This window comes from Carettochelys insculpta, chromosome 1 (genome assembly GCF_033958435.1).
Source record: "Carettochelys insculpta isolate YL-2023 chromosome 1, ASM3395843v1, whole genome shotgun sequence".
Classification (NCBI taxonomy): Eukaryota; Metazoa; Chordata; order Testudines; family Carettochelyidae; genus Carettochelys; species Carettochelys insculpta.
The window spans coordinates 255,529,959-255,552,378 of NC_134137.1; the positions used below are offsets into that span (position 1 = coordinate 255,529,959).

The 22,420-nt window shown below is 41.4% G+C and overlaps 1 long non-coding RNA gene across 1 annotated transcript; it reads right to left on the reverse strand.

Annotated features, from left to right (window-relative positions):
- Window positions 1–11,945: 11,945 nt before the first annotated feature.
- On the reverse strand, window positions 11,946–12,864 carry LOC142007178 (uncharacterized). The gene is made up of 3 exons (XR_012643901.1): window positions 12,676–12,864; window positions 12,073–12,136; window positions 11,946–11,956 (listed from the first exon to the last, which is right to left on the reverse strand). It is a non-coding gene; the product is annotated as an uncharacterized LOC142007178 (long non-coding RNA).
- Between the last annotated feature and the right edge of the window lie 9,556 nt (window positions 12,865–22,420).

Here is a 22,420-nt window from a genome sequence, read left to right on the forward strand (position 1 = left end):
AACAGGAGAGACTGAAAACAGAGAGTCCATTTGTGTCCTAGGACAAATCAGGCTAGAAGGATTACCTTTCTTCCTTGCATTTATACAATTACTTTAGATATCATCGTATAAGCCTTATGACCCAGTAATTCAAAAGGAAAGAGGTCTCTGCTCCACCTGTTGGTGAAAGAGTAAGTGCCATCATCAACAACCATGGGCTCAGCACCACTGGCGTCCGATGCCTCCCTCACCATTTCCTTTCATCTTTCCCTATCCAGTGAAGAGTGGCTTAGTTTCTGCACCAGTCTAGTATATCACCTACCCATTCTCTGTGTGGTCTGCCTCTCTGCGCCCACCATTCTGTGTGGTCTGTGGTCATCCATTATGCCAAATACCAGGTTCTTGATTTTCCATTCATCGTTCATTCTACAGATATGCCCGGATAGCTGTAGCTTCTGTTGTATAACCTTCTGCAGTAGGTTCTCTTTCAGAAGTATCTTCCTTTAAAATTCCTTGTTGGTGACCTTCTGCATCCATTCTATTCTTAGGATCTTTCTATAACAACTCTTCTTGAACACCAATATCCTTCTCTTATCACCCACATCTCACATCTATACAACATGCTGCTGAATACATGTGTTCATGATGCTCATTTTCATTCCTAAGCTAATCACTTTGCTTTTCTAGATCTTATCCATCACCTTCAAACTCACTCCTGGTTTCACTATTCTAGTCACTGTTTCCTTCTTACAGTCTAGATCATATATTATGTTACTCCCCAGATACGTGAACTTCTCTACATTCTCTAGTTCGCTCCCATCTACACTGATGTTCCTTTCTATGTCCTTTTCTCCAAATCTCAATGTTCACAATCAGTCGGTACAACTTCCCTTCCTCGTGTGGCACTTGCACCATTCTTCCTGGCTTCTCTTCATCTTCTTCAATGATAACTAAATCATCCATGAACCTCAACTTGTCGATTCTCATCCCATGCACAAATATCCCTTCTACCTCTTCATAAGAACATAAGAATGGCCATAATGGGTCAGACCAAAGGTCCAACCAGCCCAGTAGCCTGTCTGCCAACAGTGGCCAGTGCCAGGTGCCCCAGAGGGGGTGGACTGAAGACAATGATCAAGCGATTTGTTTCCTGCCATCCCTCTCCAACCTCTGACAATCAGAGGCCAGGGACACCATTCCTACCCTTGGCTAATAGCCTTTTATGGACCTAACAATCCATGAATTTATCTAGCTCTTTCTTAAATTCTGTTATAGTCCTAGCCTTCACAGTCTCCTCTGGCAAGGAGTTCCACAAGTTAACTATGCGTTGAGTGAAGAAGAACTTTCTTTTATTAGTTTTAAACCTGCTATCCATTAATTTCATTTGGTGCCCTCTAGTTCTTGTATTATGGGCACAAGTAAATAACTTCTTCTTATTCACCCTCTCCACACCAGTCATGATTTTATATACCTCTATCATGTCCCCCCTCAGCCTCCTCTTTTCTAAACTGAAAAGTCCCAATCTTTTTAGTCTCTCCTCATACGGGACCTGTGCCAAACCTCTAATCATTCTAGTTGACCTTTTCTGAACCTTTTCCAGTGCCAGGATATCTTTTTTTAGGTGAGGAGACCACATCTGTACACAGTATTCAAGATGTGGGCGTACCATAGATTTATATAGGGGGAGTAAGATACTCCTTGTCTAATTTTCTATCCCTTTTTAAATAATACCTAACATCCTATTTGCCTTTTTGACTGCCTCTGCACACTGCGTGGATGTTTTCAAGGAACTATCCACGATAACTCCAAGATCTCTTTCCTGATTAATTATAGCTAAATTAGCCCCCATCATATTGTAAGTATAGTTGGGGTTATTTTTTCCAACATGCATTACCTTACACTTATCCACATTAAATTTCATTTGCAATTTTGTTGCCCAATCACTCAGTTTGACGAGATCTTTTTGAAGTTCTCCACAGTCTGTTTTTGTCTTGATTATCTTGAACAGTTTAGTGTCATCTACAAGCTTTGCCACTTTGCTGCTTACCCCCTTCTCCAGATCATTTATGAATAAATTGAACAGGATTGGTCCTAGGACTGACCCTTGGTGAACACCACTAGTTACTCCTCTCCATTCAGAAAATTTAACATTTATGCCTACCCTCTGTTTCCTGTCTTCTAATCAGTTCTCAGTCCATGAAAGGACCTTCCCTCTTGTCCCATAACACCTGAATTTACATAAGAGCCTTTGATGAGGTACCTTGTCAAAGGCTTTCTGGAAATCTAAGTATGCTATATCCACTGGATCTCCCCTGTCTGCATGTTTGTTAACCCCTCCAAAGAGCTCTAACAGATTAGTAAGACATGATTTCCCTCTGCAGAAACTATGTTGACTTTTGCCCATCAATTTATGTTCTTCTACGTGCCTGACAATTTTATTCTTTACTATTGTTTCAACTAGTTTGCCTGGAACTGGTGTTAAACTTACTGGTCTGTAATTGCCAGGGTCACCTCTAGAGCCCTTTTTAAAATATTGGTGTCATATTAGCTATCTAAGACACAGTTTGATTTACTGGATTGACTAAGCGGATGTCTGTGCCTATTTAGAAATTGAGCCTCCAAACCCTAGTGCCTGGAATTCATGCCACAGGGCTCTGTATGGTGATATACCTATCTATTTCACAGAACTGGAGGAACCCTCAGAGATCATTGAATCCAGTCCTCTGCCCTCACAGCACAGCCTATCACCATCCTCGGCAGATTTTTTTAATCTGTTTTACCCCAGATCCCTAAACAGCCCCCATCAAGAACTAGGATCTCAACCCTGCATTTAGCAAGCCAATGCTCAAACCACTGAACTCTCTCTCCAGCCATTGATTGCTCCATTCCTTAATCTTATCTATCACTCTTTCTAGGTGCATGATGAAGATACTTGGTGATCTCAGATCTCTTTGTCTCATCCCTCTACTTTTTCTAAACCAACTTCCCAATTATCTGCATGTTCTCACCACCTTGACATTGCCATTGATGTCCTTCAACACCTATATCAGCCTGCAATCCACTCTGTATGACTGCAGCATGAGCCAAGTCACTTTCTGACCTACATTTCAAATGCCTTCTGAAAACTGACAAAACAATTGTAGATGTTCAGTACAGAGGAAGAGATCGAGGTATTCTATGAAGACTTGACAAAGGTGTTGGAGATGATACCAAAGAGAGCTGTGTTGATCTTTGGAGGAGATTGGAATGGAAGATTGGAACAGATAATGAAGATGGGAAGATTTGGATAAGGAGAAAGACACAAACAAGGTGAGAAACTACTAGAGTTTGCTATGGAGTACGAGATGGTGATCTGCAACAAGAGATTCCAACAAAAGGACTGTAGGAAGTGGACATGGTGATTGAAGGACAGGAAGTCCAAGAACATGATAGATATGATCTTGATAAGAAGAAGATGGGTAACATCAATACAGCAGTGCCAAACTTTCCAAGGACTGGATATAGACTCACACCACAGTCTAGAGATCAAAAGCATGAAGATGAAACTCAAGAGAAAGTATAAGACACAGTTTAAGAAAAGAAGAAACATGGCAAGGCTAGGTGGGGAAGAAATAGAGAATACATAGAGAGCAGCACTCAGAGAGAAGATTAGGAATGTGGGCAAAGAGAAAGACCTAGATAAGAGAGAAAGTGCCATAGAGACCTTTATGTCCTCAGGCCAGTGTTTCTCAACCAGGGGTACATGTACCCTGTGGGGTACACTGAGGTCTTCTGGGGGTACATCAGCTCATCTAGATATTTGCCTAGTTTTATAACAGGCTACATAAAAACACTAGTAAGGCCAGTGCAATCTAAAAGTTCATTCAGACAATGACTTGTTTCTACTGCTTCATATGCCTTTATATGTAAGTACAACATTTCTATTCCCATTCATTTACTTGATAATAAGATGGCAGAAAGACAGCAAGTTTTCAGTGGTAGTCTTCTGTGATATTTGTGTAAGTAAGTAGTTTTTAAATGAGGTGTAATTTGGTGGTATGCAAAACAAATCTGACTCCTGAAAAGGATACAGTAATCTGGAAAGGTAGAATGGCACTCATTTCAAGATCTCAGATTACCTTAGAACCATGTTTCTAAACTGGAGGCGTGCATACCTTTAGGGGTATGCAAGAGAAGTCTGGGGGTACTTATTTTTTTTAAAAAGGGGGCATTTTTGCACATACAGAGTCACTTATGTTTTCCCAGGTTTATGACTGTTTACTTTTCCATCATACAGATTTCCTTGTTTGTGCTTATGAGTGGGAAAATTTTGCCTGTTATGGGCATCCAGGTAGGGTTCATTTAATTTTCCCAGGTTTCTGTATAGAGATTCAAACCAGTTTAGTTATGTTTCAAGGACTACCCTAAATATACTGAATGGAGACCTTTTTGTAGTTGTTAATCATCTGGAACAAAGATCACAATTACCAGAGAATGACCAAAGCTCAGTTTCTGCCATTTCCCATAGATAGCTGATAAACCAGGTTTAAATCAAATCAGAACATTCTCCCAAGGTTTTTACACCAATTTATAAACCAATTTAAAGTAAATTCACTGCAACTTGAGTAACAGATAATGCCTAAGATTTTTCCCAGCATGGCCTCCTCCTATCTAGTATTACCAGCTGCAAAAGTGCAAAAAATTATGTCAACCCCCTAAAAATCAGGAGGTTTTTAGACGATAATACAGTATGGGTATTTTTATGTGTCTTTTGTGCCTTTAGAGATCATGTCTTCAACCTGTTCTAAGGGTTGACAATCATTGATTCTAAGGGGTTTTTTTCCCCCTTTAAAAAAAAACAAAAGAAAAAAGAAAAACTATGATGTTCTTGACTCCAGGAACTGGGTATCCAAAGGAAAACAACACAGTAAATATCATAAGACTCACGATAAAGTCACAGAAGTAGGCGATATTGCTTATCTCCCTTCAGAGCAGGCCGAACAAACTACTGGAAACAGTTGCTGGACCCAGACAACTCTACCCTAGGGCTCCTAAAACAGTGTAGCTGAGCCAGGAGCTGCAACAATGGGTATGCTTTGTCAAGATTCTCCTGGCAAGATACATTTTCAGGAAGACTACAAATTGTCTTCTCACAGACCTGTGCATTTCTTCTTAGGGCAGTCTTGCTAAATGCCGATAAGTGTGTCCTCATTTTCCCCTCAGATTTTATTTCACTTTGTCAATGCTATGGTTAGCTCATTCTAGGGCTACCTCTCCCTAGAGCTAGAGGTGTGATTCACAGCTCACAAAGACATACTCGTTAGCTCTCATTGAGGTAGTATATGAAAAATAATAGTAAAGTCACGGTAGCACAGGAAACAGCAACTCTGTCATAGGCTAGCCACTGAGTACAAAAGCTCCTGACCTTGTGTGACACTTGAGTCAGCTACCTTGTGTCACACTCCCACTGTTAGACTACTACTATTAGCACTCTAACGTGAACAGGTCTGTGTGAGGTGGGAATGACACCCACAGTTGGTACTTACATGTAGCCTAAAGGAGAAATGGAGATTTTTTTTTCTCTTATCTTTATAGTTTCTAGAACGTTTGATCATTTGGGGGAGCATGAAGCCACAACCCCTAGCGAGGGACCACTGAAAGGCACTCAGCCTCAGGTGGCACTGGGATGTGGGGGAACTGCCTATTTGAATGCCCTGGTCTACCAGGGAGTATGCCAATTTTTCAACCTTTTATCAGGTTACTTCTCAGGAAATGGTGCCTCACTGGGCATGTGCAGAATTCATGGCCTCTGCAGACTTCTCTTCTTTCTCACAGAAAAATTATTTCTGAAGGGGAAGTAAAGGGAAGTCACAAGTGCAGTCATGAGTCCCTCCCCAGCAGTGTAAGCATATCAGTTTGGGCGGCCTGAGCGGCTGGTAGAGACGCTACAGGAGTAAGGGCCTAGGTAGTCATGCGTGTGAGAAAGAGAGGGAAAGAGACATCTGTGCTAGTGGCATGTTTGGCATAGAGGGGCAGGGCTTTAGGGTGTTTCTGAGGAGGTAGGCATGGGGCAGGCGTTGTCCCCTCAGACAGAGCAGAATGTAGCAGCCTGCCTGCTTAGGGAATTGTTCCAATTGTTCTTAGTGAATTCTCCCAGGAGTATAAAACATTGCCAGCATAGTGTAAAGGAATATTATCGTAAAGGACAGTATGGCCCTGTAAATGCTTACTGTACCTTAGTGATTAGAACTGGTCTAATTTTTGAACTAAAAATATTTCCTTTCAATTTGTGCTCCATGGAGCGTTCGCTACTGACCTGTCTGAAGAGGGTCAGCAGCCCCCAACCCTCACTTCTCTTCAGTTGCCTAGGACATAACACTGAGCATATGGATACCTGCCTCTGTTGCTTAATTACTACAAGTAGAAGGTCAATACTAGCTCCATTTCTATTGGACAGAGGGGATTTGGGGATTTCCTTTAATGATCTCCATCCCATTCTCCAACCAATGCACAGTTTAAATACATTACCAAAATAATCAAAACCAGCATAATTATATTGTGCTTTGAGAAATGAAATAGGAAGAAATTTAAAATATTATATGCAGAAATTTCAAATTTTGGCGCAGCATTCCTAGGCACAGAATTCCCCCAGGATTATAAGGCATTGCCAGGCCACCCTGTGCAACAGTTACCCACTTCTGCAGCCTGTTGCAGTGGGGAAGAGGGCAAGACTATGATTCTGCCCCTTCCCACCGTATGCGAGTGTGTGTGTGTGTGTGTGTGTGTTTGTGTGTTTGTGTTTGTGTACGTGTGCATTTGCCCCCCCCTAAGAAAATAAGAATGGAGTGTGCTCTCCCTCTCTTTCTGGGCACCCACCCTACCGCACAGCCAGCACTTAGGCTTTCCTTAGTCATTCAGAGTTAAATAGAAAAAATAAGTATGCTAGCACGTTCTCTGCCCACGTGACATTCCATATCTCGTCAAATCTAGGCAGTGCATTCCCAGGGATCGAGGTACAACCCTTTATAGAAGTCCAGGGCACACATGGAGAGACCGAGACTCTCCTGCCCTGGGGAAGTACCCTCATATGTCATTGCTGCAGTTAAAAATACTTACCGGCTTTGATGAATAAGTCAGGCTACATAATCATTTGGATACAAGTCTTGCTTCTTACTCTTAATCAATGAAAACATTACGCTTCCTCCAATGAAAAATGCATGAACATGTGCCATGAATAAAAAGATTCAATTAAACATATGAAGCATCTCCTGCTGTGACCTACATTTCAGAAAAAATGCGACCGTGGTTTAGTGCAGATGTAAGGCCCAATCTGATAGCTTCTATACCCCAAGTTACCTCATTGAGTAAACCTGATCAGTGTTTTAAGAGTAAGGCAGTAAATGTGAAGTAACTCTGTGCTATAGAAATAGTAAATTAAATTATTTATTTGAAAAAAAAGCTACAATATTGGGCTCCTACTCCCTGAAGCAAAATGATTTACTTTTTATCTTAATACAGGACAGAGGAGTTTTGCCATTGATTTCACTGCATTGGAGCCAGATTGGAAAAGGTACTTTGGCTGGGATTTTTAACTTCTTCTGTTGTGTTCAGAGCAGAAATTTTATCAAGTCTGTGTAAAAGAACTAAAATTTGATAAAAAGTTGGGCTTTTACTAGTATAATTTAAAATGTTACACATGGACTATTTTTGCTACCTTGCCTTTTTTAAGTCTCCATCTGTCAATGCCAACTTGTTTTTGACAGGAGGGAGAGGAAAAGGGAGCAAATGAAGGAAAAAGAATTCTACATTTATGGAAGGAAAAAATCCTGTAGAATCCTCTCTCTCTCTCTCTCTCTCTCTCTCTCTCTCTCTCTCTCAAATAAAGTCTATGTAAATTGAAGTCACGAAAGAGGTATTTCACCACTGAAGGGAAAACCCAAAAGATTTTAGTCAGATTTCATAGAAATTATTCTGAACACCTATTAAATGATTATCTATCTAAGACATTTTTAAACTGAGTTATCTGAATCTATAATAGGACACAAATACAAAATGGGAATTGACTGCCTAGGAGTACTGCAGAGAGGGATCTAAAGGTCATAGTGGACCACAAGCTCAATGAGAGTCAACAGAGTAACACAGTTGAAAAATAAACAGCATCATGTGATACAGGGGTGAAAGCCTGGCTCCTCTAGGAGTTTTGCCACTGACTTCAGTAGAACCAAAATGTCACTCTCAGGTCTTCAAAGAAACTAGTCACAACCTTAAAATTAAGCCCATGTTTAAGTGTGCTGTTGAACCTGGACCATGATCTTTGAAAAAAGTTTATAGGTTTTAAAATAGTATTTTCCATAGCCGCAGTGTCAAATAGGTTTGCCACTCACCACATGTGGTGAACAGGACACTGCAGTGTGATGATTCTGGCTCTGGAGCTGCATGCAGCTCTTGGAGCCTTTCAAGGTGGCTCCTCCCAGAGCTGCACACAGGAAGTGCTGTCCACCCATTGTGCGCACCTGCCCCACCACTTGTTGGGAGAAGCACATGGTGGCAGCAACCTCAGCAGCCACTCCAGCCCCAAGGGCTCCAGCAGTGGCCATGGCAGGTCATCGGGATTGATTTGGAACGGAGGAATGGAGGTGCCCAGCTGTGGGAGATTCTGGGTCTTGGGGAGGGCATTTATCTAGAGCTGGGGAAGGGAGCTGTAGAAAAATATGGAAGGACAACAACCACAAGTGTGGTGATCTTTGAATTCCTATCGGACACTCTTGCTCTATAGAATCCTATTGGTTTCATCCCCATTACATTCTAGAGGACTAGAAGAGAGTGACTAGGGACATTCTTGGGGCCTGCATCCTATCCCAAAGCTAAATATGAGTCAATAGAAAAAAAATGGCAAGCATTCTGGGATGCATTAGTAGAAGTGTTGTAAGTTAAACATTACAAGTAATTCTTCTGCTCTACTCTGCACTTATTAGGCCTCCTTTGGAGTATTATGTCCAGTTCTGGACACCACATTTCAGGAAGATGGGACAAATTGGAAAAAGTCCAGAGAAGAGCCACAAAAATGATTAAAAGTCTAGAAAACATGGACAGTGAGGGAAAATTGAAAGAATTGAATTTACTTAGTCTAGATAACAGAAGACAGAGGGGACATAACAGTTTTCAAGTATTTAAAAATTGTTACAAGAGGAGGGTGGAAATTATTTCTCTTTGGGATAGGACAAGAAGCAATGTGCTCAAATTGCTACGCAGGAGGATTAGACTGGACATTAGGAAATCTTTGTAACTGGCAGCATAGTTAAGCACTGGAATAAATTGCCTTGGCAGGTTGTAGAATTTCTATCATTGGAGATTATTGAGAGTAGGTCAGACAAATGCCTATCAGGGATGACCTACATAATGCTGTGTCTTGCCATGAGTGCAGGAGACTGAACTAGATGATTTCTCAGGTTCCCAGGAGCCTCAGTCCTATGATTCAATACCTGCGTTTAGCACCCACAGACCATCCTAATAATGATTCCGAAGTAATGGTTTGGCCTTGGGACTCTCCTTTCTCTTAAACAGGGCTGCAACATGCATCAGTCACTTGAGCAGCAACTGCTTTCAGTCTGGTATACACCAGCTGAGCTGTACTTCCCCCTTTATATATTTCCTCAGGCCTAACATGCTTTGCAGCCACGTGTGGCAGGGCAGAGCTCATAGAAGCCCATTAAACCAGTCAGTGAGGGCAGGGGATGAAAGGGAGAGGGTTTATGGGTATGCCTATACTCACTGGGGTTCAGTCTTGTGGGGTTTGATTTTGCAGGCCTAGTGGGGATTATCATGAGGAGTAAGGGAGGTTGACAAGAAAGTTTTTCCTGTCGACCTTCCTCTGTGAGGACAGCCAGATAATTCGATCCTAAATATGTCGATTTCAGCTACACAGCTGTCCTAGCTGGAATTGTGTCTCTAGATCAACTTTCAGGTCTAGTATAGACCTGGCTTATAAATCCCATAATGCGCACAATGCACATCACAAAGCACAGCATCTTTCAAACGCATTAAATCATGTTCAAACGTAGCATAAGAAATCATCAAAAACTACCAAACAAACAGACCTTTAAAAATAACATTGCAACAAACACAAAACTTTTTAAGAGATTTTATATTTATGAAACATAATTTAAAGTAGTCTTTTAAAGCACTGTGAGCCCTAATAACTGAACTGAGTGAAAGACAAGTGATAATTCAGAGTTAAATACTTCCTATAATGTCCTCATTTCTGACACAGGGAATAAGCAACTCTGGGCATCTTCTGCACACAAATGTTGATTAACTCCCCTAGACTTAAATACATTGTTAAATGTAGAGGAAAATGTAATATGTATGGAGGTGTACAGCACATGGTGACTGACTAGGATAAATTCTTGCCACCAGTACTAGAAATGACCAGCAAAAAAGTCAAGCATTAAAACCATTTAGCCTGAGTCCCTGAATTTCAAAGGGAGAGGAAAACTAAATGCCTCAGTCATATAAAAGATTGCAGCTAGCACTAATAAAATTAGAATTGCTGAAACACTATTATTATGCTATAGAAAATTCATTAGAGGCCAAAAGACCACAAAGTCCACCAATCCTAGGAGATTATAGGGGAAAGGTAAGAGTCAGCTCAGGGCATAAAGTGATGAGAGATGAAGGCAGCTCATCTACACAACCATTATTTATATCATCATAGAGCCTAAGGGCTCCACTCAAGGACCAGGGCCCCACTGTACTTACTGTACAAACACAGAACAAAGACAGTCCCTGCCCAGAACACCTTGCAATCTAAGATCAGTGACAACAGGTGGACAGAGATGGATGAGGGAGTACAAGGGAACAGTGACAAACTAATGGTCACAGCATGATTGGTAGTGGCCTCAGCAGCCCACAAATCCTGTCAAATTAGCCCCCTTAGCTATCCTACCCTGCAACAGTGTTCCTCATCTGACTCTCAGAAGCAGGAAGAGAGCCCAGGAATCCCGATCCCCCACATTCTAGGGCTCTCTATCAAAGCTGTGTAATGCACCAAAGTTTATTTCCTCCTTTAGAAGCTGCTCAACCAAGAGAAGTTACTCCATCAACTCAATTGCTGGAAGTCTATGTGAAAGCTCTGATAGCCAAAAGCCAAACCCTGCTCATGACCGATGTTCCCCCTATTGTTTTCCATCCGTGTGCAGAATAAGTTCTATTATGTGCACTGAGCATATGTGGATGTGAACCAACAGCAGAAACACACGCTGCTGCTGCTGCTGCTGCTGCTGCTGCTGGCTCTGGGTACTGTGGGCACTCTGCTAATCAGCTGGACGGTATTTGAATCTCTTCTGGGTGGTCACCTAAGCACTCAGCTTAAAGGCTTGTGACCCTTATAAGGTTTTCTTATAATTGCACCTGATGGAATTTGCTTTCCCATTTTCTCTGTACAAAACTTGTTTATTTAAATCGCACTCTGAAAAGGGCATCCTGATAAAACCTCATAATCTGTCAATTATATCAAGATACCACAACAAAACAGAGCTGATCCGCAGTTTGGTTATTTGCTTCACATTTTGTTTGTTGATGTCATATATGTTCAGGTTTGGAGACCGAGAGGCATGCATTAACCGAAGGTACAGCTGTACGGTATATTGCAGGGCTGCTCTTTTCAAGTCAGTATTTTAAGGTCATCTGCGACATTAATCCTTCTCCATATTTTATTAAACAGCCACTCTCTTGCACTAAAGAAATGTTATGTTGATCTCTTAAACCCCAGCTGGCTCCAGCTCTAATTCCCTTCCACCGTTGATTAGTCTGTTGCTCACGATTACAGAGGCTTTAATAAAAATAGGAAGGAATTAGAATTTAGTTAGCAATTACACCAAAGGGCAAGGTAATGAATAGCTAAACAAGCCTAGTGAACAATCATTCATGTAAAATGAACAGTGTAGACTACTTGCTTACAATCCATATTAAGCCATTTTCTCTTCACTGTTATTTAATCCTGGGGGAAGAAGGGAGAGACATGTATCAAATGAACAAGACTAAGCCGTAAGCTTTACCAAAACAAAACAAGTTTTAATTTTTTTAATAGTAGTTTTGAAATATGCCGTTACCTACCGGCTTTGCACGGCGAGCACGGCAACGAGTGGGAGTTTATTCTTGGGGTATAACTCTCATGTCCCTGAAACAAATAGTAAAACTCCTATTGACTTCACCAGATAGGGAAAATGTGGGGGCAGGATTTCGTATAGTATTCGGATACTCGTGGCTCCCCACCAACCAAACCACATCAAAGCTGATAACATTATTCTGCTGATCCTATAAGAAAAATGCAATTTTTGGCAAAAATTCTGTTTGCTAAAACAAGTTCACCCCTCTCTACTTAGCACTTTTGAAAATTAGGCAGGTGAATATATTTTTAAAAAAATCTTGGCTCACATTCATGAGAGCAGTAAAGTGGGTCCCAGGTTATTTTTCCATGTTGTCTCTTCTCATTCACTTCAGATTTTATTTTTAATCTTCCTGCTTTTCAGGCTTGTCTAATGTACTTCTTATTAGTCAGTTTTGTGTGCATCTTACCACCTCCCTCTCCTTCTCTTGTCCATACTCCACATTTTAGTTACTGTTTGTTCTCTTACCAGTACTTTCTGGTTCACAAGAGAAAATTTAAGCAATATAGAATTATAAATCAAATCACTCAAGGTTAAAGAGTATACACACACAGCCCATTAAGATGTGTCCTTAGCACTTAGCTTTGAATCTGGAAAGCTTCCTCCTCCAGGATCACGTTTTAACAATCTGAAAGAACATGTAATGATTAGAATGGGTATAGGCATATATTTACATATGTAACCCCAACAGACCAGGGTCATCAACAGGAAAGATCAGAGCCTTCAAACATAGGGGCTAAAGCCTAATACATACTTCCCTCAGCTGAGGAGGCCCATACATATTTAAATTGAAGCTTACATATGTCAGTGTTCCAAGAGCAGCTTAAGTCTTTGCGTAAACCACATGACTTCTTGACAAACACTGCTGTGCCAAGAACATGGGGAAATGTTTAACGCCTGTTTTCACATATGTGTCATGTCCTTTTTGGGAAAAAAAATGAAAAGGAGGGTGAAGGAAATGGAAATGATTGTTTACACAAACATATATTCGTCATCATTCATTAAAACCTACGCACTCTGTGCATAATCAAGTAGCCATAATTTAAACTCATCAAGGGAGAGAACTACTTAAAAATTCATAGGAAAAGGCATTTCCTAAAGCAGCTAGAGATTAAACAAACTTTGTGAGCCTAATGACAATTAAAGAGGCAAAACTGGCCCATCCATCGGATGAGGTAGGGTCACTGCTCCAGGCCCCATGTTTTTGGGGGACACCCACAGGTGCACCCTACTTCAGTTAATTCCCAGAGGGCAAGAGGGGGTGGAGCATGGGGGGGCAGAGCCTGCAGCATGGGAGGTTGCCCAGGACCCCAGGCCTGTGGCACTGCAGGGGGAGGGAGAAGGGGGATGTCCTGGGTCCCACTTCCTCCACCTCTTCATGATGGCACTGCAAAGAGGAAATTACATAAAACTGCTACATTTTTCAAGTTTGCAAGGTCAAAAAACATGCACCTCTGTCGCGTTTACTAGGGTCTTTGTCCATGTAAACCCATAAATCAGCCTTGTTTCTTTTAAAACTCAGCATGGCTCAGCCAATTTAGCAGGGACAAAAGACCTTGAAATAGAGCACAGGAGCAGGTTTTTTAGAAAGGGAACAAAAGTGTTCCTGGCAATTACCACCCCATAAATCCAACTTCTTTACTGAATAAGCAATAAAATAAACAACTAAAGACAACCAGTAAGGTGGAGGAGGTAGGAGTCACTAACTTGTAAGCCCAAATGTATTTATGTTCTTAGCCATTTCCCATTAATGCAGATCCTTGTGGGGAGCCCCTGGATGCAGGAAAGTTGCCAGATGTGGAGGAAAAGGATTACAATAGCAAAACACACCTTGGTTATCCCTGTTGTGGTGGGCCGGCATACCTCAGAGTGAGCACTACTAACGTAGGAAAGGGTGTGGACAGGGCAGAAATGAGATGATTAAATACCCCTCTGCAGTCTCTTGGAAGGCTCCTCTGGGATCCCTGGTGGAATTTAATTCAGACTTATTTGTGGAAACCCTGGAAGAGAGAGGGGGTGAAAACATCACCTTCACCTACATGTAATTTCTCCTTTGGGACACAGGGGACAAATGTTGTTCTAGGGGAACAACAAATGTGGTTCTAGTAGCAACAGTTTGTGTGGGTTTAGGAGCTTAGTAAAACATTGTGCTCTCAAAGTTTTAACTGTAGAACAAGTTTACATTAGCTTGGAAACTGAGGCTTACATACTGAAAGGAAGTTAAAATGGTAGTGGTACAGTTCAATGGTTCAAATCACAGGGACTAAGAGAGCTCTCTATTTAAATGAACAGCAGATTAATAAAAATTAGAGAGGATGCTAAACTGTACGTGCATGAGCCGAGGCCAAACCAAACTGCTTCACAAACCCTATGACCTGCAATGGCAGCCTTTCAAATAATTACATCAGACTGAGTCCTTGAGCAGCAGGACTGGCTTTTTAAAAAGTCACAGGTTGTCACTCACAGATTAAATAAAAGGGTGGGGATGCGTGTGTCTTTATTTTTTATCATTATCCCAGGAAGGATCCTAATGACTGGAATGCTCTGTGAAACTTCCTTCTTAACACCAAAACCCTAAATCAAAGTCAGGTTTTTCCAGCATGCCGGCCTCCTAGATGCAACTGCTACCCAAGTTTTAAATATTAAAAAATATATGAAGATACACATCTCATAGAACTGGGAGGGACCTTGGGAGATCACTGAGTCCAGTCCCCTGCCCTCTTGGCAGGACCAAGCACCATCCTTCCTTTTTTTTAAAAAAAAAAAAAATCTATTTGCCCTAAATGGCCCCCTCAAGGATTGAGCTTACAAGCCAAGGTTTAACAGACCAATACTCAAACCCCTGAGCTATCCCTTCCTACCACTCCAGCACTTCAGTCCAGGCTGTCTGGAGGTTTAAGTGTTTAAAACTGCCAGCCTTCAATCTCAGCAGCTGTTCTTCATTGGCCTTTCTCCTGAGCTGATTGGCTCCAGGTTCTGCTTTCCTCAACAGTCCTCACCTCGCCTTTCAGAAGTCTATCCAAGCAATTGTTGCCCACCCTTTCTGCCTCATTGATGTTAAAGCCACCCAACTGATTGACATGGATTCATGCTTTCTGGTCTAATGCCTTCACACCACAGCCATCCTTCCTCCGTATTGTGTTCAGTGACAGTGCCGAGTTTTTTTGAGGATAAGCGTTTTAGAAGGACTGATAGGAACAAGTTGCATCATTTGTATCTCTTCTTCCCTGAGGGGAAGTTCATTCACAGGTGAACACTGCTGTGGGATTTTGTGGCTTCCATCTAACCTTAGCATATCCTGCTCCCTCTTCCTTTAGGAGAGTCACACAGTTCAGAGGAAACTGTTCAACACACTGACCATAAAAAAGTGGTGTGGACAATTAAGAATGCTATTATTTGTTCTAAACTTAAGTGCAAAGTTTCTTCTTGGGAGTACCCTGGTTATCAAGATTAAAAATATTTGTTGCAAAGAGAAGGTTGTTTTTTTTACATTCTCTTTCACGTTGCATCATATTTTAACCTGACACATTGTAATATACAGGATTTTGCTACCATTGCACTGAATATATGCCAGACTTTGTTATTCAATTAATTGTTATGTCAGCAGTAAAAATGAGATTCCCTCTGATGAACGGATATCATGGATTTTAAGACACCTTCATTCTACTATTTTACAAGACCCATCACATTGTTTCAGGCACTCTGCATATTTGGCACCTTTACAAAAATAGGAAGAAAAAAGTAGTTCTCTCAGAATAGTTGATTATCCCTCTACCTATTTCATCTATATAAAGATGATGATAGTTCACTTCCATCACAGTTGTGATGCCACGGTGTGTGGGGTATGGAATAAAGCAAAAAGGTAGTCAGACAATTAGAGATAGTCCCTATTTGTGCACAAACACAAATTTAGTAAAAGAGCATGATGCTGCCAAATTATAATGATAGTACAATAAATGCTGTTTCCTGAAGCTCTTAAATGAAAGCCACAAAAAACAACTGAAAAAAGGCAATGGTAGGAACAACCTAGAGATTCTCATTCAAAGTTCAAAAGCAACAACTTTTTGGGGACATCCAGATCAGGCCCTGTCATTGGCTGGCTTGCAGCAGGTATAAGGCACTGTACCAATGGAAGTCAATATTAGGTAGAAAAGATAGAACCTAGTTTTAGATAAGAAGGGGCTGATGGAGCAGGGGATAGTTTGTGTTACCTCAGCTCTTGTCTTATCTCTGTCATTGACTTGCAGTTAATCTCAGTTCAGTCAAAATCTTTTTGTGTAACAATTTATCCACCTTTAAAATGGGTACAGTACAATGTTTACATTAAAGTGGGGGTTGTAGTTGGGGCTGGTCAAAAATGTTCAATCAAAACTATATTTCTAACAAAAAAAACCCTGAGTTTTCCACTAAATAAGTTTTTTTCAGAAAATGTCTGATTTCCTCTTTTTTTTTTTTTTATTTTTCAATATTTCAATTTTGATTGACTACCACAGTCCCTTCTGGAAGTTGCAGTTCAGAAATCTCATGCCCCAGTTCAGCATGGGTATTTGTCTGGCCCTGTCGATTTGACTTTTTTTTTTTTTTTTTTTTACTTCTCCTGGTGGGTAATTCAGGTTTATGAATACTTGGTAAAGTTCTTCCAGACGCATACCCAGAGACCAGCTACTCCAAGATCGGCCCAAAAAAGCCAAGCACAGAACACCACTGGTCATCACCTACAGCCCCCAACTCAGACCACTGCAATGAATTATTAAAGACCTACAACCTATCCTTAATCAGGATGCTACACTCCAGAAGGCCCTGGGTGACATGCCTGTTCTCTCCTACAGACAACCTCCCAACCTCATGAGGATCCTCACTAACAGCCACAGTCTATACCCCAGGAACACCAGTCCTGGAACCTTCCCCTGCAACAAAGCCCGCTGCCAGCTTTGTCCACATATCTTCTCTGGAAATACCATCACTGGACCTAACCAGGTTACTCACAGAATCACGGGCACTTTCTCGTGCTCCTCTACTAACATCATATATGCCATCATGTGCCAACAATGCCCAGGTGCTTTGTATATTGGACAGACTTCTAACTCCCTTAGACAAAGGGTCAACGGGCACAAAACAGACATCAAAACACTCCGGATCCACAAACCAGTTAGTCACATTTTAATGGAATGGGGCATTCTGTCAATGACCTAAAGGTATGTATGTTACTGAAGAGACATTATCGCACCGTTTTAGAGAGAGAAGTGGACGAGCTGACTTTTATATTCAAATTCGGCACATTAACACATGGTTTAACTCGTGATGGGAACTTTCTGATTCACTATAGGGGCTCGTCTGCATACTTGGCTCAATCTAATTCTTGACATTCCCCCCCCACCCCTCCACTCTCTGATTTGCTCACCTTGATTATCTTTTTCTGATTTGGCCTCCCTGCTTACTGTTTTTGGTTCTCTGTGTCTTATATATTGAGTCTGTTCTGGTCTGGCTATGGTCTGAAGAAGTGGGTCTGAACCACGAACGCTCACCTAATAAACTATTTTCTTTTTAAAATGGTGACTGATGCTTCATGCACCTCTCAGGGTTGTCAGCCTAAATCCATTACAGTTCTAAAAGCACTTTAAGATTCCTAGGGATAGGAAGGATAGTTTAGTGGATGAGTCATCTGACAGGGCATCAGGAGAGCTGGGGCTAGTGTCACACAGGAAGCCTGTCAGCTGTCACTTAATCAATCCTTTTCTTCAGTCTCTTAAATGGGTATAATACTTCTACACTTGCACTGAGATTCTGTGAGGATAACAGTCTATTCATACTTTGAAGCTGCTCAGATACCGCAATAATGAGCCCTATAAATAAAGTACCTTGGCAACTTATACAATAAAATATTTCCAAATGAAGAAAGTGAAGATGAGCTAGGAGTTCTGCAGCTGGCCCAGGTGTAATTCAATTATTGGTCCAGAAATTCCATAGTTGTTATTAACTCCTCAGCTAACACACATCACATAGACCGTTCATCCCATAGGCATAGTGTGAACCTGTGGTCCACCTTATCATACCAGTGAAGATTAGTGTTAAATACTAACAACTGTAAATTTGATTAGACTGGTCCAAATCTTCACATCCAAAAATGGAACCTAATTCAGGTCATACTATACTAATCGTTCTCAACCTGTGGTACATGAGCTGTTTGCAGTCAAATGAGCACCCAACTGTGGCCCATGTGACATCCTCACTGTGTCTAGATTATGTGTATAACACAGACAGAGCTGCACATGTGGCTCACCATAGTAAATAGGCTGAGAACTGTACTATGAAGTACAATTTTCCTCATGCCACAATATTGACCAACAGTACAGCTAGGAAAACCACTTCTGTTATAGTAGTATATCTTTGCTATGTGTGGGACTCAAGTCCACCAAGACGTGGGAATGGAAAAAATATTTCCTTATGCTTGCCTTGCATTTGATTAACTGTACATAAACAAATATGCAGTATCTACAAAATAATATCTAGTCTGAAAACAATAGGACCATATCAATCTAATTAAGAGTATTATAAATATATACAATGTTTATCTATGATACAGTCTGAAATCAGATTATTCTTGTATGACACGCATCTACATTTAGACTTTCCATGACACGCAGCCTATCTGCATCTCTGCCCTCATTTTCTTCCCATTCCCATTAATATACCAGCTCCAAAACACCTTTCTCTCTTCTTGCGCATATTTCTGTGCCTCTCTCTCCATGCTGTCCCTTATGCATGGAATTCTGTTCCCAAACATACACCCCAAGCTACTGGGTGCTTATTAGCTTTGGGGGGAGAAGTCAGGCTTCTGATTATGAGTTTAATTTAGAACCCTGTTTATTTTAAATCTGTTCCGTCCCATCATTGTGTACTGCTGCCTTTTAGTCAAATTGATCCCACTATTAATAGCTTCATTAGAAGCCAACATCAGCAATTCCTAACAGCAACCTAGTTTTTCTACAAAACAGGTGAATGTTTCAAAAATGTTATCAGGTAACTGACATTATTCATTCAAAGGGGAGTAAACATCCCTCTGCATCAGATGATTAGTTCTGGATATCTTGCTTTTTATCACCCATGGCTAGAGCAGAAGTCAGCACCTGAGAATAGTATGATCCCTGTTTTTACAGCTGGGGAAACTGGAGCACATGATGATTAAAGCCAACTGTTTTAAACACAATATAGATGCCTAGGATGTAAATTTTGGCACAAGTGACTTTCCCAAGATGTCAGAAGATATCAGAAGCTGACTTGAGAATAGTAGTCAGGTCTCCTGACTCTGTGACTTTACTACAAAGTAAGTTTTTGCTCCCAAAGTGTTCGTATTTGAGTTGCTTGGCCCAAACACTTTGACATTCCAGAGACAGCTCTTCAAACTCCACTGTCTTGCACTTCACAATTTCACTTCAGCATGAGTTTAATGGAAAATATTTTTATTTAAATTTAAAAAGTGTTGGCAGCAAACAGATTAAAACTGTTTTAGTTACTCTGGAGCACATTGGAAAAAACTTAATTCATCTGCCACCTTTATATCCCACTTAAGGGCCTAGTACAACAGCCAAGAGTGCTTAAAAGGGTCCGACATTGAGATGTGCTTTTAGATAAAGAATGAGTCATAAAAATAATAGGCACTAAAATTAGTCCTATTGGCCATGTGTACATAGAAAGCAAAATCTCAGTGTTAGCTGTGCTTAAACTATTTCTGCACAAATTATGTCCTTCCTTGTAATTCAGAGATGAGCTTGGATAAAAAAAAACACTGAACTTTAGGAAAGTTCAAATCTGATCTTTGTAGCCCACACCAATTCTACACTGTTTGCATATACCTTTCCCCTACATATGTCATGTCATCAAGTTTCAGATGTTATGCTGAATATTTAATTTCATGTCAAATGAGGCAGATTAATAAGCAACAAGCGTACAGCATAAAACACACCATCATAAAGAACAAAACATTTGGTAGAGATACTAAAAACAAAGATGTAACCATGAAACCAAGCCATGCAACTACTATGCTAATGTACCGTATGAAACACACGTAAAGCTCCTCAAATCACAGCAGTGCTGTGCAGGTTGGCGTTGCCCACAGAAGTCCTGATCAGGCCTTCTGATGGTGTGGGAGGGACAAAGGGGTAAGGGCTGAAGACCTGGGTCTATTAAATTGCCACTGGAGCCCTGGGCAGCCCACTCAGGGAAGCGCAAAGAACTGGCTGAGGGGGGCCTGGCATGATGCAGACAGTGCTGAGGGCTGGCTGTTCCTATCCCCATCCCTTCCTGGAGTAGACAGCTGTTCTCCCTCTCCCCAAACACACCTTGCTCAGAGACCTGGCAAAGGCTGATAGGATAGGGACCTCCGGCCAGCTGCCTAGCCAATATGCCTTTTGCTAGACATAAGAATGCCTTTTGCGAAGAGGCGGAATGACAGGGCCCATACTGCCGCAGCTGCTGCAGGGACCTTGCAAGTGCAGAGTCTGAACTCACAACTAGCAGACAAACCGAGGAATAGTGAACAAAGTGCAAACTGGTGGTCTGGTGATTGGAACAAAGGCTAAGACTGATATGTTATATGCTGAAGTAGCAATGCTAGATAATAGTCTGGATGTAACCCAAAAGTACACATCAAAGTGAAAAGCAAGATGATGCTGGAGAAAAAGCAGTAATAGAAACAACTGGGGATTAATGTCAGTACTAGCTCATCCCTCTCCCACACACACCAATTAATAGGGCCCCTGGGGCTGCTTGATGCCCCAGGTAACTGCTGAGTCTGGTTATGCCTAGTGCCAGCTCAACTTAAGAGAAAAAAAGATCAGAATCTGCATCTTGCGATGGTTCCATTTAAGACCAGTGTGTCAATGTGTGTCAGATACATGTGTCTGGGTATCAGGAGAAAAGACAGGTGAAGAGAGGTGAGTCATCAGCAAAAACTGATAGCAAAGGCCATGCAGCCAGTCGAGGTCACCCAAGGATAAAGCATGGGGAGGGCAGAGGGGGAAGATGAAAGGTATGAAATTCCTGTAGAACTCAGAGGAGAAGAAAAGGAACCATCAAAACCCACTAAAAAGTGTTTGAGGAAGAAGGAAGAGAACCCAAGAGAAAGTAGGCCCGTTAAAAAAGCAAAGAAGAGCATGGGGTCAAGGAGGAGGAGAGCTATCATATCAAAAGCTGTAGAAAGGTCAGAAAAGACTGAGGGTTAGGTAGAGAAAGACTCAGTTCTTGGGTTCCAATCTTAAAAGAAGATTTTTAATCCATTGAAAGGTTCAAAAAGGATCACTGGGCATTCAAGGCCCTCAGCACTTCTCACAAGGAGCTTAGCATGCTGCCACAGTAAACCCTCGACAATCTTCTGCACTTATTTAACACAAAAAGGGTTTCATTAGGATTTGCTCTTTTCCCGTATGCTCCAGAGGCAAAATACCAGCACCAGGGACCTTTCTCCCATGGTCAAAATTCTCCTTTAGATCCTGGCCAAACCACTTCCTTCAGAGGCAAGGGGGGAAGCCGATTGCTTAGCACTGCGTGAACAATTCCTTGGAGCAATTTTATCAGATGCAAGTTTAGTCAGACTATCACTAGACAAAGGACTTCAATGTTGACAGAACTATCATGCAAACTTTGCTCAATGCAGAGAACAGAGGACAAGATTTTCAAAGGTGTCCAAGGAAATCAGGCATCCAGCAGTGTCCTTTATCTCTGCAGAGTCAGTTAAACAGGAATCCTCAGTCAAGTTCCATAAAAGAAAATGAACAAAATTCAATCCCCAAACAGTTCAGAGTTGTGTGACTGTACTACAGGTTGAGTTTCCTATTGTGTAGTGAGACAGTATTTCTGATAATCAGGCAGAAATAAATAGTTCCTATTTTTATTCTTCCCTGCCCCCACCCTCCCAAGGGCTGGCCAAGCCTACATTGGGCCATATCTAAAATGTTGTGTAAAAGCCAATCCTCTAAAGTCAGAAGCAAGAGAATAGGGAGGGAGGAATTAAGTCATTCCACAATAATCCTGCAAAGCTTTGCCTAAAAATGGCTAATATTGGAAGAGCTGCCACAGTACACGCCAGAGAAAGACTGAGTGAACAACTCCTTTGCTACAGTCATAAGCCGATGCTTGTGTCAGAGAAAAGTATTCTAAATAGATGGGTCATAGATGATCACCCAGGTTCTCAGGGGAAACAATCAGTCCTGCCAAAGATCTAACATAGTTCTGCATAGCCGCGTCACATCCATACTGGATTCACAGTCAGACTCTAATGTCTGTTGTCTGATCTAGTG